Genomic DNA, 13,726 nt, shown 5'->3' with positions numbered 1-13,726 from the left:
ACATGGGGTGCAATCCCTGCGGAAAGCAGAAACTGAGGGGGAGGGAAAGATGAGCTTGGTGGTGGGATCCCCCTGGAGATGTCAGAAGCTTCAGAGAATTATGTGCTCAACACAAACGCTGATGGAGTGGTAGGTGAGGACAAAGAAATCCTATCCCGCAACACACATCAAAGTTGCTGGTGAACGCAGCAGGCCAGGCAGCATCTCTAGGAAGAGGTACAGTCGACGTTTCAGGCTGAGACCCTTCATCAGGACTAACTGAAGGAAGAGTTAGTAAGAGATTTGAGAGTGGGAGGGGGAGGGGGAGATCCAAAATGACAGGAGAAGATGGGAGGGGGAGGGATGGAGCCAAGAGCTGGACAGGTGATTGGCAAAGGGGATATGAGAGGATCATGGGACAGGAGGTCCGGGGAGAAAGACAAGCGAGGTGGTGGGGGAAACAGAGGATGGGCAAGGGGTATAGTCAGAGGGACAGAGGGAGAAAGAGGAGAGTGAGAGAAAGAATGTGTGTATAAAAATAAATAACGGATGGGGTACGAGGGGGAGGTGGGCCATTAGCGGAAGTTAGAGAAGTCAATGTTCATGCCATCAGGCTGGAGGCTGCCCAGATGGAATATAAGGTGTTGTTCCTCCAAACTGAGTGTGGCTCCATCTTTACAGTAGAGGAGGCCATGGATAGACATGTCAGAACGGGAATGGGATGTGGAACTAAAATGTGCGGCCACTGGGAGATCCTGCTTTCTCTGGCAGACAGAGCGTAGGTGTTCAGCAAAGCGGTCTCCCAGTCTGCGTCAGGTCTCGCCAATATATATAAGGCCACATCGGGAGCACCGGACACAGTATATCACCCCAGCCGACTCACAGGTGAAGTGTCGCCTCACCTGGAAGGTCTGTTTGGGGCCCTGAATGGTGGTAAGGGAGGAAGTGTAAGGGCATGTGTAGCACTTGTTCCGCCACCTCCAACGGGATCCCACCACTAAGCACATCTTTCCCTCCACCCCTCTCTCTGCTTTCCGCAGGGATCGTTCCCTACGCGACTCCCTTGTCCATTCGTCCCCTCCATCCCTCCCCACTGATCTCCCTCCTGGCACTTATCCGTGTAAGCGGAACAAGTGCTACACATGCCCTTACACCTTCCTCCCTTACCACCATTCAGGGCCCCAGACAGTCCTTACAGGTGAGGCGACACTTCACCTGTGAGTCGGCTGGGGTGATATACTGCGTCTGGTGCTCCCGATGTGGCCTTCTATATATTGACAAGACCCGACACAGACTGGGAGACCGCTTTGCTGAACACCTACGCTCTGGCCGCCAGAGAAAGCAGGATCTCCCAGTGGCCACACATTTTAATTCCACATCCCATTCCCATTCTGACATGTCTATCCACGGCCTCCTCTACTGTAAAGATGAAGCCACACTCAGGTTGGAGGAACAACACCTTATATTCTGTCTGGGTAGCCTCCAATCTGATGGCCATGAACATCAACTTCTCTAACTTCCGCTAATGCCCCACCTCCCCCTCGTACCCCATCCGTTATTTATCTTTGTACACACATTCTTTCTCTCACTCTCCTTTTTCTCCCTCTGTCCCTCTGACTATACTCCTTGCCCATCCTCTGGGTCCCCCCCCCTTGTCGTTCTCCCCGGACCTCCTGTCCCATGATCCTCTCGTATCCCTTTTGCCTATCTCCTGTCCAGCTCTTGGCTCCATCCCTCCCCCTCCTGTCTTCTCCTATCATTTCGGATCTCCCCCCCCCCCTCCCACTTTCAAATCTCTTACTAACTCTTCCTTCAGTTAGTCCTGACGAAGGGTCTCGGCCCGAAACGTCGACTGTACCTCTTCCTAGAGATGCTGCCTGGCCTGCTGCGTTCACCAGCAACTTTGATGTGTGTTGCTTGAATTTCCAGCATCGGCAGAATTCCTGTTGTTTGCGTTTTTAAAATCCTATCCCGGGTGGGATGGTGCTCGCAAATATTTGTAAGGTCTTTAATTAGATGGAGCGAGAGGTTGTTGAATTGCTGAATTACTCGCACTGCAATCTGCAACTTCCCGTAAGGAAAGCAGAAGTGGTTTAAAAGTTGGGGGAGGGGAGAAACACAAGGTGAAAATTGAAACCGGGAGGGGGAGGGGTGAAGTAAGGAGTTGGGAAGTTGATTGGTGAAAGAAATACAGGGCGAGAGAAGGGGGACTCTAACGCAGAGGGCAGAAGGCTATGGAAGAAAGAAAAGGGGGAGGAGCACGACAGGGAGGTGTTGGGCTGGTATTTTCCTGTCCAATCCCCGACACAGTTTCACTCTTTTCGACCCGCCCATTTAACTGTGTCCATTTTTGCGGAAAAGTAGAATTAGTTTTACTTTTTCCTCTGGCAGCTGCCATGTGCCGACTTTGTGGTGCTCCTCACCAAGAAAGTTCTGCTCTGAGGTCGCTTACTCCACGTTACTGCTGAGCGCTCGTTACAAACTTGCCCACAAGGAGTGGGGAGGGAGTTCTGCGTGAAGAACCTCTCGGTTGCTGATCGGGTGAGTGGGGCTCAGGGACTTGACACCGCACGGGAGCCACCTGGACAAAATGGGTCCCTTTCCGATTTCCTAGCGGAGTCAGTGAGAGGGAGACCCGCTGCTACAGGCCGGCCAGCGACGCCGAGATTGGCTCCGCCTTGTTCCTGAAGCCGGAACGGCGAACCTGTCTGCTCAACAGAATGAGGAGACCGAGAGCTAGGCAGGTCAGGGAGAAGTCCTTAGGACCCTCAGACAAAGGAGCAGAATCTGTTCTGCTCTGCCATTGCGTCCTGGCTGAACCCGGATCCCACTCAACCCCGTACACCTGCCTTCTCGCCGTACCCTTTGATGCCCTGACCGATCAGGAAACGATCAACTTCCGCCTTTAATATATTGTACCTGCGGACTTTGCCTCCACGGCAGTCTGTGGCAGAGCATTCCACAGATTCACCACTCTCTGGCTTAAAAAAATCCTACCTACCTCTGAACTGAAAGCTCGCCCCTCAATTTTGAGGCTGCGTCCTTTCGTTCTGGACACTCCCATCACAGGGAACATCCTCTCCACATTCACCTTATCCAGTCATTTCCGCATTCGGTAGGTTTCAATGGGACCCCGCCCTCACCCCGTATTCGTCTAAATTCCAGTGAGTACAGGCATAGAAATCATCCTGGTGAACATAGAAAACCTGCAGCACAATACAGGCCCTTCGGCCCACAAAACTGTGTCGAACATGTCCTTACCTTAGAAATTACCCATAGCTCTGTATTTATCGAAGCTCCACGTACCTATCGAGGGGTCTCTTAAAAGACCCTATCGTTTCAGCCGCTGTCGTCAGCAGCCCATTCCACACTCTCACCACTCTCTGCGTAAAAAAAACATACCCCTGACATCTCCTCTGTACCTCCTTCCAAGCACCTTAAAACTATGTCCTCTCGTGCTAGCCACTTCAGCCCTGGGAAAAAGCCTCTGACTATTCATAGAAACATAGAAAATAGGTGCAGGAGTAGGCCATTCGGCCCATCGAGCCTGCACCGCCATTCAGTATGATCATGGCTGATCATCCAACTCAGAACCCTGCACCAGCCTTCCCTCCATACCCCCTGATCCCTTTAGCCACAAGGGCCATATCTAACTCCCTCTTAAATAAAGCCAATGAATTGGCCTCAACTGTTTCCTGTGGTAGAGAATTCCACAGATTCACCACTCTCTGTGTGAAGAAGTTTTTACTAATCTCGGTCCTAAAAGGCTTCCCCTTCATCCTCAAACTGTGACCCCTCGTTCTGGTCTTTCCCAACATCGGGAACAATCTTCCTGCATCTAGCCTGTCCAATCCCTTTAAGATTTTATACGTTTCAATCAGATCCCCCCCTCAATCTTCTAAATTCTAACGAGTATAAGCCTAGTTGATCCAGTCTTTCATCATATGAAAGTCCTGCCATCCCAGGAATCCATCTGGTGAACCTTCTTTGTACTCCCTCTATGGCAAGGATGTCTTTCCTCAGATTAGGGGACCAAAACTGCACACAATACTCCAGGTGTGGTCTCACCAAGGCCTTGTACAACTGCAGTAGTACCTCCCTGCTCCTGTACTCGAATCCTCTTGCTATAAATGCCAGCATACCATTCGCCTTTTTCACCGCCTGCTGTACCTGCATGCCCACTTTCAATGACTGGTGTATAATGACAACCAGGTCTCGTTGCACCTCCCCTTTTCCTAATCGGCCGCCATTCAGATCATAATCTGTTTTCCTGTTTTTGCCACCAAAGGGGATAACTTCACATTTATCCACATTAAATTGCATCTGCCATGAATTTGCCCACTCACCTAACCTATCCAAGTCACCCTGCGTCCTCTTAGCATCCTCCTCACAGCTAACACTGCCGCCCAGCTTCGTGTCATCCGCAAACTTGGAAATGCTGCATTTAATTCCCTCATCCAAGTCATTAATATATATTTTAAACAACTGGGGTCCCAGCACTGAGCCTTGCGGTACCCCACTAGTCACTGCCTGCCATTCTGAAAAGGTCCTGTTTATTCCCAGTCTTTGCTTCCTATCTGCCAACCAATTCTCTATCCACATCAATACCTTACCCCCAATACTGTGTGCTTCAAGTTTGCACACTAATCTCCTGTGTGGGACCTTGTCAAAAGCCTTTTGAAAATCCAAATATACCACATCCACTGGTTCTCCCCTATCCAGTCTACTAGCTACATCCTCAACAAATTCTATGAGATTCATCAGACATGATTTTCCTTTCACAAATCCATGCTGACTTTGTCCGATTTCACCGTTTTCCAAATGTGCTGTTACCACATCTTTGATTGAAAAATTATCAGTAATGCATCCACTATTTCTTGGGCTACTTCCTTAAGCACTCTGAGATGCAGACCATCTGGCCCTGGGGATTTATCTGCCTTTAATCCCTTCAATTTACCTAACACCACTTCCCTACTAACATGCATTTCCCTCAGTTCCTCCATCTCACTGGACCCTCTGTCCCCTAATATTTCCGGAAGATTATTTATGTCCTCCTTAGTGAAGACAGAGCCAAAGTAATTATTCAATTGGTCTGCCATGTCCTTGCTCCCCATAATCTATTCACCTGTTTCTGTCTGTAGGGGACCTACATTTGTCTTAACCAATCTTTTTCTTTTCACATATCTATAAAAGCTTTTACAGTCAGTTTTTATGTTCCCTGCCAGTTTTCTCTCATAATCTTTTTTCCCCTTCCTAATTAAGCCCTTTGTCCTCATCTGCTGAACTCTGAATTTCTCCCAGTCCTCAGGTGAGCCACTTTTTCTGGCTAATTTGTATGCTTCTTCTTTGGAATTGATACTATCTCTAATTTCCCTCATCAGCCACGGGTGCAATACCTTCCTTGATTTATTCTTTTGCCAAACTGGGATGAACAATTCTTGTAGTTCATCCATGCGATCTTTAAATGCTTGCCATTGCATATCCACCGTCAACCCTTTAAGTGTCATTTGCCAGTCTATCTTAGCTAATTCACGTCTCATACCTTCAAAGTTACCCTTCTTTAAGTTCAGAACCTTTGTTTCTGAATTAACTATGTCACTCTCCATCTTAATGAAGAATTCCACCATATTATGGTCACCCTTACCCAAGGGGCCTCTCACGACAAGATTGCTAATTAACCCTTCCTCATTGCTCAATACACGATCATTGCCTCTCATCATCTTGTACACCTCCATCAGGTCACCTATCATCCTCTGTCGCTTCAAGGAGAAAAGGCCGGGTTCACTCAACCTATTCTCATAAGGCATGCTCCCCAATCCAGGCAACCTCCTTGTAAATCTCCTCTGTACACTTTCTATGGTTTCCACATCCTTCCTGCAGTGAGGTGACCAGAACTGAGCACAGTACTCCAAGTGGGATCTGACCAGGGTCCTATAAAGCTGTAACATTTGTCACGTACCCCGTGACGGGAATAAAGAACCAGCAGAGATGGAAAACACATTGGAGTCCAGTATTGCTATTAACTAATAATATTTATTAGTAACTATGCAATACAGTAATATAAATGCAGATAAATCAAACAGGTTGGCAATGATTATATATAAGTAAGTAAATCAGTAAGTGTGGAAATACATGTGAAAACCAAGCTTCAAGTCTAGGGGTAAAAAGATACAGTCTTACGATGATGAGTAAAGTTCAGTTCAGTTCGTGGTATTGAGTTGAGTAGTGATGGAGAGAGAGAGGGAGAGATTTGAGTCTTCAGTTGAGCTGATCCCATCGATCTTCTCATTGTCCTCTAAAATCCTTTAAAAGTCCCCAAATGTGACCACAACAAAGGGGACCGGTTTTCTGTGGTGGAGCTATCAACCCAGGCAAAGGTTGGACACATGGACAATTCCCCACTGGTCAATCCCTTTTCTCACTGTAAGAGCGACTGATCGCTCGGCCTGATTGATCCTCCAAAAAAAACTCCACTTTTTCTGAGGGCACAACAAAGCTCATTCAGTGTCGAAAACATGTGTCTGAGGTCTATATCATCCGACCTGCTATTTATCTCACCGTACCGAGTATCAACTGTCATTCAAATAACTCCACCTTCCTTTCTCTGTGTAAGAAATGCAAGTAGGCAAATGTCCTTGAGGAGTATAAACATGCTGCCAGAAAACCATAACATCAATTGTCTATCAAATAAAGCCGCCTTTTGTCACCATAGCAACCTACGAGCTGCTCAGTGCCATCTCCAACTCAGCAGAAATCCAAAACTTCCTGCTGCCTTAAAGTGACTGTCCAAAAGTTAGTCTTCGTGTGTGTCTCTCCCCCTCCCCCCTTCTCTCCCCCCCCTTCTCTCCCCCCCTTCTCTCCCCCCCCTTCTCTCCCCCCCCTTCTCTCCCCCCCCTTCTCTCCCCCCCCAAAACAACATGTTGGTGTTAAATAACTCTCTCGCTCTCTTTTCAAAAGCACAGTTCACAGGGGTAATCAAGCACGGTTCATAAGGGTAATTCAGGACCCTATCACAAGGTGACCAGAATTGAGCACAGTACTCCAAGTGGGGTCAGACCAGGGTCCTATATAGCTGCAACGTTACCTCTCTGCTCTTAAACTCAATCCCACGATTGATGAAGGCCAATGCACGGTATGCCTTCTTAACACAGAGTCAACCTGTGCAGCAGCTTTGAGTGTCCTATGGACTTGGACCCCAAGATCTCTCTGATCCTCCACACTGCCAAGATTCTGACGTTAATGCTGTATTCTGCCATCATCCTTCATCAGGACCGAAACGCTGACTGATCGTTTCCACGGATGCTGCCCGACCTGCTGAGTTCCTCCAGCATGTTGTGAGTGTTGCTTTGACCCCAGCATCTGCAGAGTATTTTGTGTTTATGATTCTGCCATCGTACCTACTGTGGACTCTCCAATGACAACCATTCCTTCTGAGATATGGGGTCCAAAACGTTTGACAATACTCCACGTGCAGCCTTATCTTACAAAGCTTCAGCATTATCTCCTTGTTTTTATATTTTATTCCCCTTGAAATGAATAACAACACTGCATTTGTGTTTTTACCACAGACTCAACCTACAAATTAAACTTTGAGAGTCTTGCATGAGGACTCCTAAGTCCCTTTGCACCTCTGATGTTTGAATTTTCTCCCCATTTAGATAATAGTCTGTACTTTTGTTCATTTTATCAAAATGCATTATCATAGATTTTCCAACACTGTATTTCATCTGCCACTTTTTCCCCCCATTCTTCCAATTTGTCTAAGTCCTTCCGCAATCGCGTTACTTCCTCAGCACTACCAACCCCTCCACCTATCATCTGCAAGCCATCAATTCCATTATCTAAATCACTGACAATGTGAAAAGTAGTGGCCCCAATACTGACCCCTGAGGAATACCACTACTCACCAGCAGCCTACCCGAAAAGGTCTCCTTTGTCCCATTCGCTGCCTCCTGACTGTCAGCCATTCCTCCATCTATGTCAGTATCTTTCCTGCAGTGCCATGAGATGTAATCTTCTTAAGCAGCCTCATATGTGGCACGTTATCAATTATTTTCTGAAAATTCCAGAAAGTGACTCTGATTTGTCCACCCTGCTTGTTACTTCCTTGAAGAACTCTAACAGATTTGTCAGCAAAGATTTCCCTTTACAGAAACCTTGCTGACATTGACTTATTTTATCATTAGTCTCCAAGTACCCTGAAACCTTACTCTTAATAATAAACTCAAATACTTACCCAGCAACTGAGGTTAAGCTAACGGGCCTATAATTTCCTTTCTTTTGCCTTCCTCCCTTCTGAAAGAGTGGAGTGACATTTGTAATTTTTTGTTCCTCTGCAACCATGCCAGTATAAAGTGATTCTTGAAAGATCATATCTGCTTTCTCTTCAGCAACCTCTCTCAGTCTGGAATGTAGTCCATCTGGTCCAGGTGACTTATGCACATTAAGATCTTTGAGTTTGCCGAGCACTTTTTCCTTTGTAATAGCAATGGCACTCACTGCTGCTCCCTGACACTTGTGGTCCTCTGGCACACTGTTAGAGTCTTGCACAGTGCAGACTGGTGCAAAGAACTCATTAAGTTCATTCGTCATTTCTTTGTCCCTCATTACTACCTCATCAACATCATTTTCGAGTGGTCCAATATCAACTCTCAGCTTCCTTTACCTCTTAATATAACTGAAAAAAATCTTTTAGTATCCTGCTTTGTTATTGGTTAGTTTGCTTTCATATTTCATCTTTTCCCTTATGGCTTTTGTAATTGCCTTTTGTTGGATTTTAACTTCCCATTCATCCAATTTCCCACTCACATTTGCCCTTTCCTTGGCTTTTATGCCATCCTTAATTTCCCTTGTCAGCGACAGTTGACTACCCCTGCCATTTCAGAACTACTTCTGTGGGACATATCTATCCTGTGCCTTGTGAACTACTGCCAGAAACATCAGCCACCTCTGCGCTGCTGTCATCCACGCCAGTAGACCCCTCCAATCCGCCTGAGCAAGCTCCTCTCTCATGCTTCTGTAATTCCCTTTATTCCATTGCAATACTGATAAATCTGACTCGTGCTTCTCCTTCTCAAATTGCAGCATGATTTTAATCGTATTATGATCTCTGCCTCCAAAGGATTACTTTACCTTAAGCTCTATAATAAAATCTGGATTATTACATAACACCCAAAGATAGCCTTTCCTCTTGTAGACTCAGGCACAAACTGCTCTAAAAAGCCGTCTCATAGACATTCAAAAATTCCCTCTCTTGCCAGCCATCACCAACCTGATTTTCCCAATCCCCTTGCGTATTGAAGTTCACTATTACAATTGTGACTTTACCCTTATTATATGTCCTTTCCAACTCCCTTTGCAATCTCTCTTTGAAGACTGGATGGATCCTGGTGTTGGTTTACTTACAGCAGTAGCTTTCAAAATTTAAAGTAAATTTATCATCAAAGAACATATTTCACCAGATACAACACTGAGATTCATTTTCCAGTGTCCATACTCAATAAACCCATAGAATAATAATCATAACTGGTTGAACACACCGATTGGGCATTGAACCAGTGTGCAAAATACAAAAAAACTGTGTAAATATCAAAAGAAAGAAAGGACGTTTGATGGCTCTTGGTCTGTACTTGCTGGAATGAAGAAGGATGAGGGGGGATTTCATTGAAACCTTTTGAATGTTGAAAGGCCAAGACAGAGTGGATGTGGAAAGGGTGATTCCCATGGTGGGGGAGTCCAGGACAAGGGGGTTCAGCCTCAGGATAGAGGAGAGCCCACTGAAAACATAGATGTGGAGAAATTTCTTTAGCCAGAGGGTGATACATTTGTGGAATTTATTACCACACCCAGCTGTGGAGGCCAGGTCGTTGGGTGTATTTAAGGCAGAGATTGACAGGTTCTTGATTGGCCATGGGATCAAAGGTTACAGGGAGAAGGCCGAGGAATGGGGTTGAGGAAGGGAAAAAAGTATCAGCCGTGAGAGAATCGTGGAGCAGACTCGATGGGCCAAATGGCCTAATTCTGCGCCATCTTATGGTCTGACAATAAATAATAATAAGTATCGAGAACATGAGATATCTGAGCGATTTTGTGGGGACACAGCTAATTTTTTTTTATATAAACTCCATGACAACCATGGTGTCTTCATTCATAACCACAAATGAGTCCTTGAACAGGGCCCAGTCTGCTGACTCGGAGCAATCCTGTAGTCGCTCCTCTGTCTCCAGCAACCACCTCTTTGTGGTCCTATTTTCTGAAGCCTTGTTCTTCAGCCTGTTCTGTGACTGAGCTTTCAGACTGTGATGGGCACTAATTGTCTGGAAGGAGGAAGTAGGGAAACTTTCTGTTCCCCGCACTGAAACTCATTGGCAGGTCTGTGGGGGCTTCCCGGGTCTGGGTGTTGGGGCAAACTGCACAGCTCATTGGAGAGATCCCACTCCTCCCTCCGCTTTCACTCTTGTTATTTGTGTTTCCGGGGCTTTCTTGTTGCACATTTCATATTTCCATCGCTTATTGATTCAGTCGGTGGTTGGGAGAAGGTCTTGTTGGAAGTTTTTAAAATCTCATACAGGAGATTGATGGTTAGAGATGAACTGGATATTGTGCACTGAGAAGAGGAGGATGGCATGGAGCATGGACACCGACAGACTGTTTGGGATAATTGTCTGAATCTCCTGTTTCTCTGACTAAAGTGTGATTTGAATTTTCTGAACCTCATATTCTATTTGTTATGTGGGGAGGCTATTTGGCCCAGGAAGTCAGTGTGGAATCCAACAGCAGTGACTTTTGTTCTACTTCTCTGTTATTATCCCCGGAAACTAATTACTCCTGTGTGTCAAATGAAGTAGGGGAATTTACAGCAGCCAATTAACCAATCAACCAACCCATCTTTGGGATGTGGGAGGACACTGGAGCTCCCAGGGGAAACCCATCAGTCTCAGACTGTGCAATTCCCAACAAACAGTCCCAGACTGAGGTCAGGATGGAACCAGTATCACTGATTGAAGTGAAGAAGCAGCACCATTACTCTTTATAATCTAAAAGCTGCAAGCAATTGTCTCCTAGTCCTGTTAGTCACAGTCACTCTGCGGGAAGCATTTCCAGACATTTTGAGTGGACACAAATTGTGACCAGCAGACATTGTTTGTCCGCAGGCAGTTCCACACATGGAGTGCCTTTGGAGAGGTGGATTTTCAGCAGCTTGACAAAACACTGACTCTCAAATTCTCCGTCTTGATCTAGTCATGGTCAAGAGCTGCTCTGAAATACGAGAGTGATACTCAGTAACTGTTTCCTCAACCTCAGAGAGTCATAGTGGAGAACCCCACTGGATACAGTCCTGATCTGTAAATTGCTGATCCTACTTATCAAAAAGTCATTGCGTAGAATATTGGGCTTCCCTATTGAGGCTAATTCTAAGCTTTTTGAAAGGACATGATTCCATATTGTTTCTTTGGAAAATTTGTTTCTTGATGGCCTTAGCAACACGTCTCTGAACTGTAGTGTGCTGGTCACCTGTAAAACTTAGTGCTTTTCTGAAATGCAGGGGACCAATTCTATCTGGCCTCTGGTCATTTGGACCCCTGAAATGGATGCATGAAGGTTGACATCTAATAATTCAACAAACTCTAGACTGACCTGAGTTCGGCTGCATCAGCTGAAGGTGGTGCTTTGATAGTTGCATTGACTTTGCTCTGAGGCCTTGAATTCAAGATCAGTTTGACAGGCCATGTAATGCTTTAATTTTTGAGGAAATTTGCATTTTGCATGCTGATGCTGATTCCATTAAGACTACAGTCTGACCATCACTACTCCTGGTAGCTCCATACTGAAACCAAGATTTCACAGTGAAGAAAAGAGCATAATCAGCTGATCCAAAATCTCATCTGTTGCACAGTGCATAAACTCTGGTGCTGTTTAACCTCCACATACCCTTTGTGTGTGTTAATTGTGAGACACGTCAGTCACTGGATTCAGGCCCATCTGCTGTTTAGAGATGGATAAATTCATCTTAGTGAATCCATTTGCCTGTCCAGTTGCAAAAAAAATTGAGTTATGTGTATGAACATTCATGTAGCAACTTAGTCCCACGGCATCACTGTTTCACTCTGCTTTGGAATGACTGGAAATGGGGGCGACCCAGTCACAGTTCAGCTTGGGACAGAATACCACGTCTCCTCAGACAGCCCAGTTCATGCACAACTGCTCCTTTTCAGATCTGGAGAAGAGTTTGGGTCTTGTGGAAGGTGTGAGTAGCTTGTACTTCCACATGGATCTTCACATTGAAATCCTTTAAGTGTGTGTGTGTGTGTGTGTGTGTGTGTGTGTGTCTCTGTGAGTGTGTGTATGTGTTGGGTGGGGGGGGTGGGGGAGGTCAAACACCTTCCTTCCTTTCTAAGCTGACAATCCTTTCTGAGTTTAATGTGAACCCAGTTTAATACCCTGCCCCACTGGCTTCTGTGCTTTCAAACTCCCAGATTCTAGGCACAGCCCCTCATCATTATCATACAGGTACTCCTCATTCATATCAGCCGTCGGGAGCTTAACGCTGGTGTTTCTCTCCCTTTTGACAGTATTAGCTGTTTTTTACTAATAGTTCTGATAACAACCCTATCTGCACCCTATCACAGGAATTATACCTTCTCACCACTGTACAGGAATTTGCAACTTAATTATTTTTGCCATTCTGATGAAAGGTCCTTGGCCCAAAATATTGACTCATTTTCTTTGCAAATGTTGCCTGGCCTGCTGAATTCTTCAGAAATTTGGTATACACCACAATATGTTTTACTTGAATATAATTTTCCATTTCTGAACAACAGTGTTGTTGAACTGAACAATTTTGCCAAAGTTCTCTTTCATTTCCACAATTTTACCCTTTATTCTTTGCCATGTATTAAAAGCCTAGAGTGCACTTAACTCTTCTGGAGTTAATCCATACTTGGCCATTTGCTTAAACTTTGGGGGAATTTCTCCTTGTGCATGTTTTATGGAAAGCAAGAAATAAGACAAAATACATTAAGTTCAGTTTTTGACGGTGAAAGTGTTGATTGTATTCTGCCACTGTTTACAGTCAGGTTCTTCAGTTGCTCGATCACTTGCTGGCCCTTTGTGAGAAATTTTACTGCGTATGTTGGTCATGATAAACTTTGTGGCTTATATAGTATTATTGGTTCAGAGTTTAAATGGCCAAGTTGTAATCCTGACCTTAAGGCTTGTTTGTGGAATTTACACATTTTCTCTGTGACTGTTGCAGGATTGCCCTGCATGCTTAGTTTCCTCACAGATCCCATAAGCTCTCAGATTGGTAGGCTAATTGGTTCCTGTAAATGCTGTAATGACCAGGGGAATATTTGGGGAGTTGATGTGAATGTGAGGAGAATAAAATGAATTAGGGCAGGATTAATGTCAGTGGGTGTTTGGTGTTAGCACAAATTTTGTGGACTTACTGGCCTGTTTCCATAGAAACATAGAAAATAGGTGCAGGAGTAGGCCACTCGGCCCTTCGAGCCTGCACCACCATTCAGTATGATCATGGCTGATCATCCAACTCAGAACCCTGTACCTGCCTTCTCTCCATACCTCCTGATCCCTTTAGCCACAAAGGCCATATCTAACTCCCTCTTAAATATAGCCAATGAACTGGCCTCAACTGTTTCCTGTGGCAGAGAATTCCACAGATTCACCACTCTCTGTGTGAAGAAGTTTTTCCTCATCTCGGTCCTAAAAGGCTTCCCCTTTATCCTCA

At 45.5% G+C, this 13,726-nt stretch overlaps 1 protein-coding gene and 1 long non-coding RNA gene across 3 annotated transcripts in view; one reads left to right on the top strand and one right to left on the bottom strand.

Moving 5' to 3' along the window:
* Nucleotides 1-13,726, bottom strand: part of LOC140193368 (uncharacterized) — a 43,189-nt gene that overhangs the window by 26,054 nt on the left and 3,409 nt on the right. The window lies entirely within an intron of this gene.
* Nucleotides 2,313-13,726, top strand: part of LOC140193366 (butyrophilin subfamily 3 member A1-like) — an 82,268-nt gene continuing 70,854 nt past the window's right edge. Inside the window, exons 1-2 of one of the 2 annotated variants that reach the window (XM_072250694.1) lie at nucleotides 2,313-2,520; nucleotides 7,249-7,313. The gene's annotated coding sequence lies outside the window, so the exon portion shown is untranslated. The remainder of the gene's footprint in view (nucleotides 2,521-7,248; nucleotides 7,314-13,726) is intronic. The other variant, XM_072250692.1, reaches the window with a different exon arrangement.

Source organism: Mobula birostris, unplaced genomic scaffold (assembly GCF_030028105.1).
Source record: "Mobula birostris isolate sMobBir1 unplaced genomic scaffold, sMobBir1.hap1 scaffold_536, whole genome shotgun sequence".
Classification (NCBI taxonomy): Eukaryota; Metazoa; Chordata; class Chondrichthyes; order Myliobatiformes; family Myliobatidae; genus Mobula; species Mobula birostris.
The sequence above is the reverse complement of the archived record's forward strand: the minus strand, read 5'-3'. Positions and strand labels throughout refer to the sequence as shown.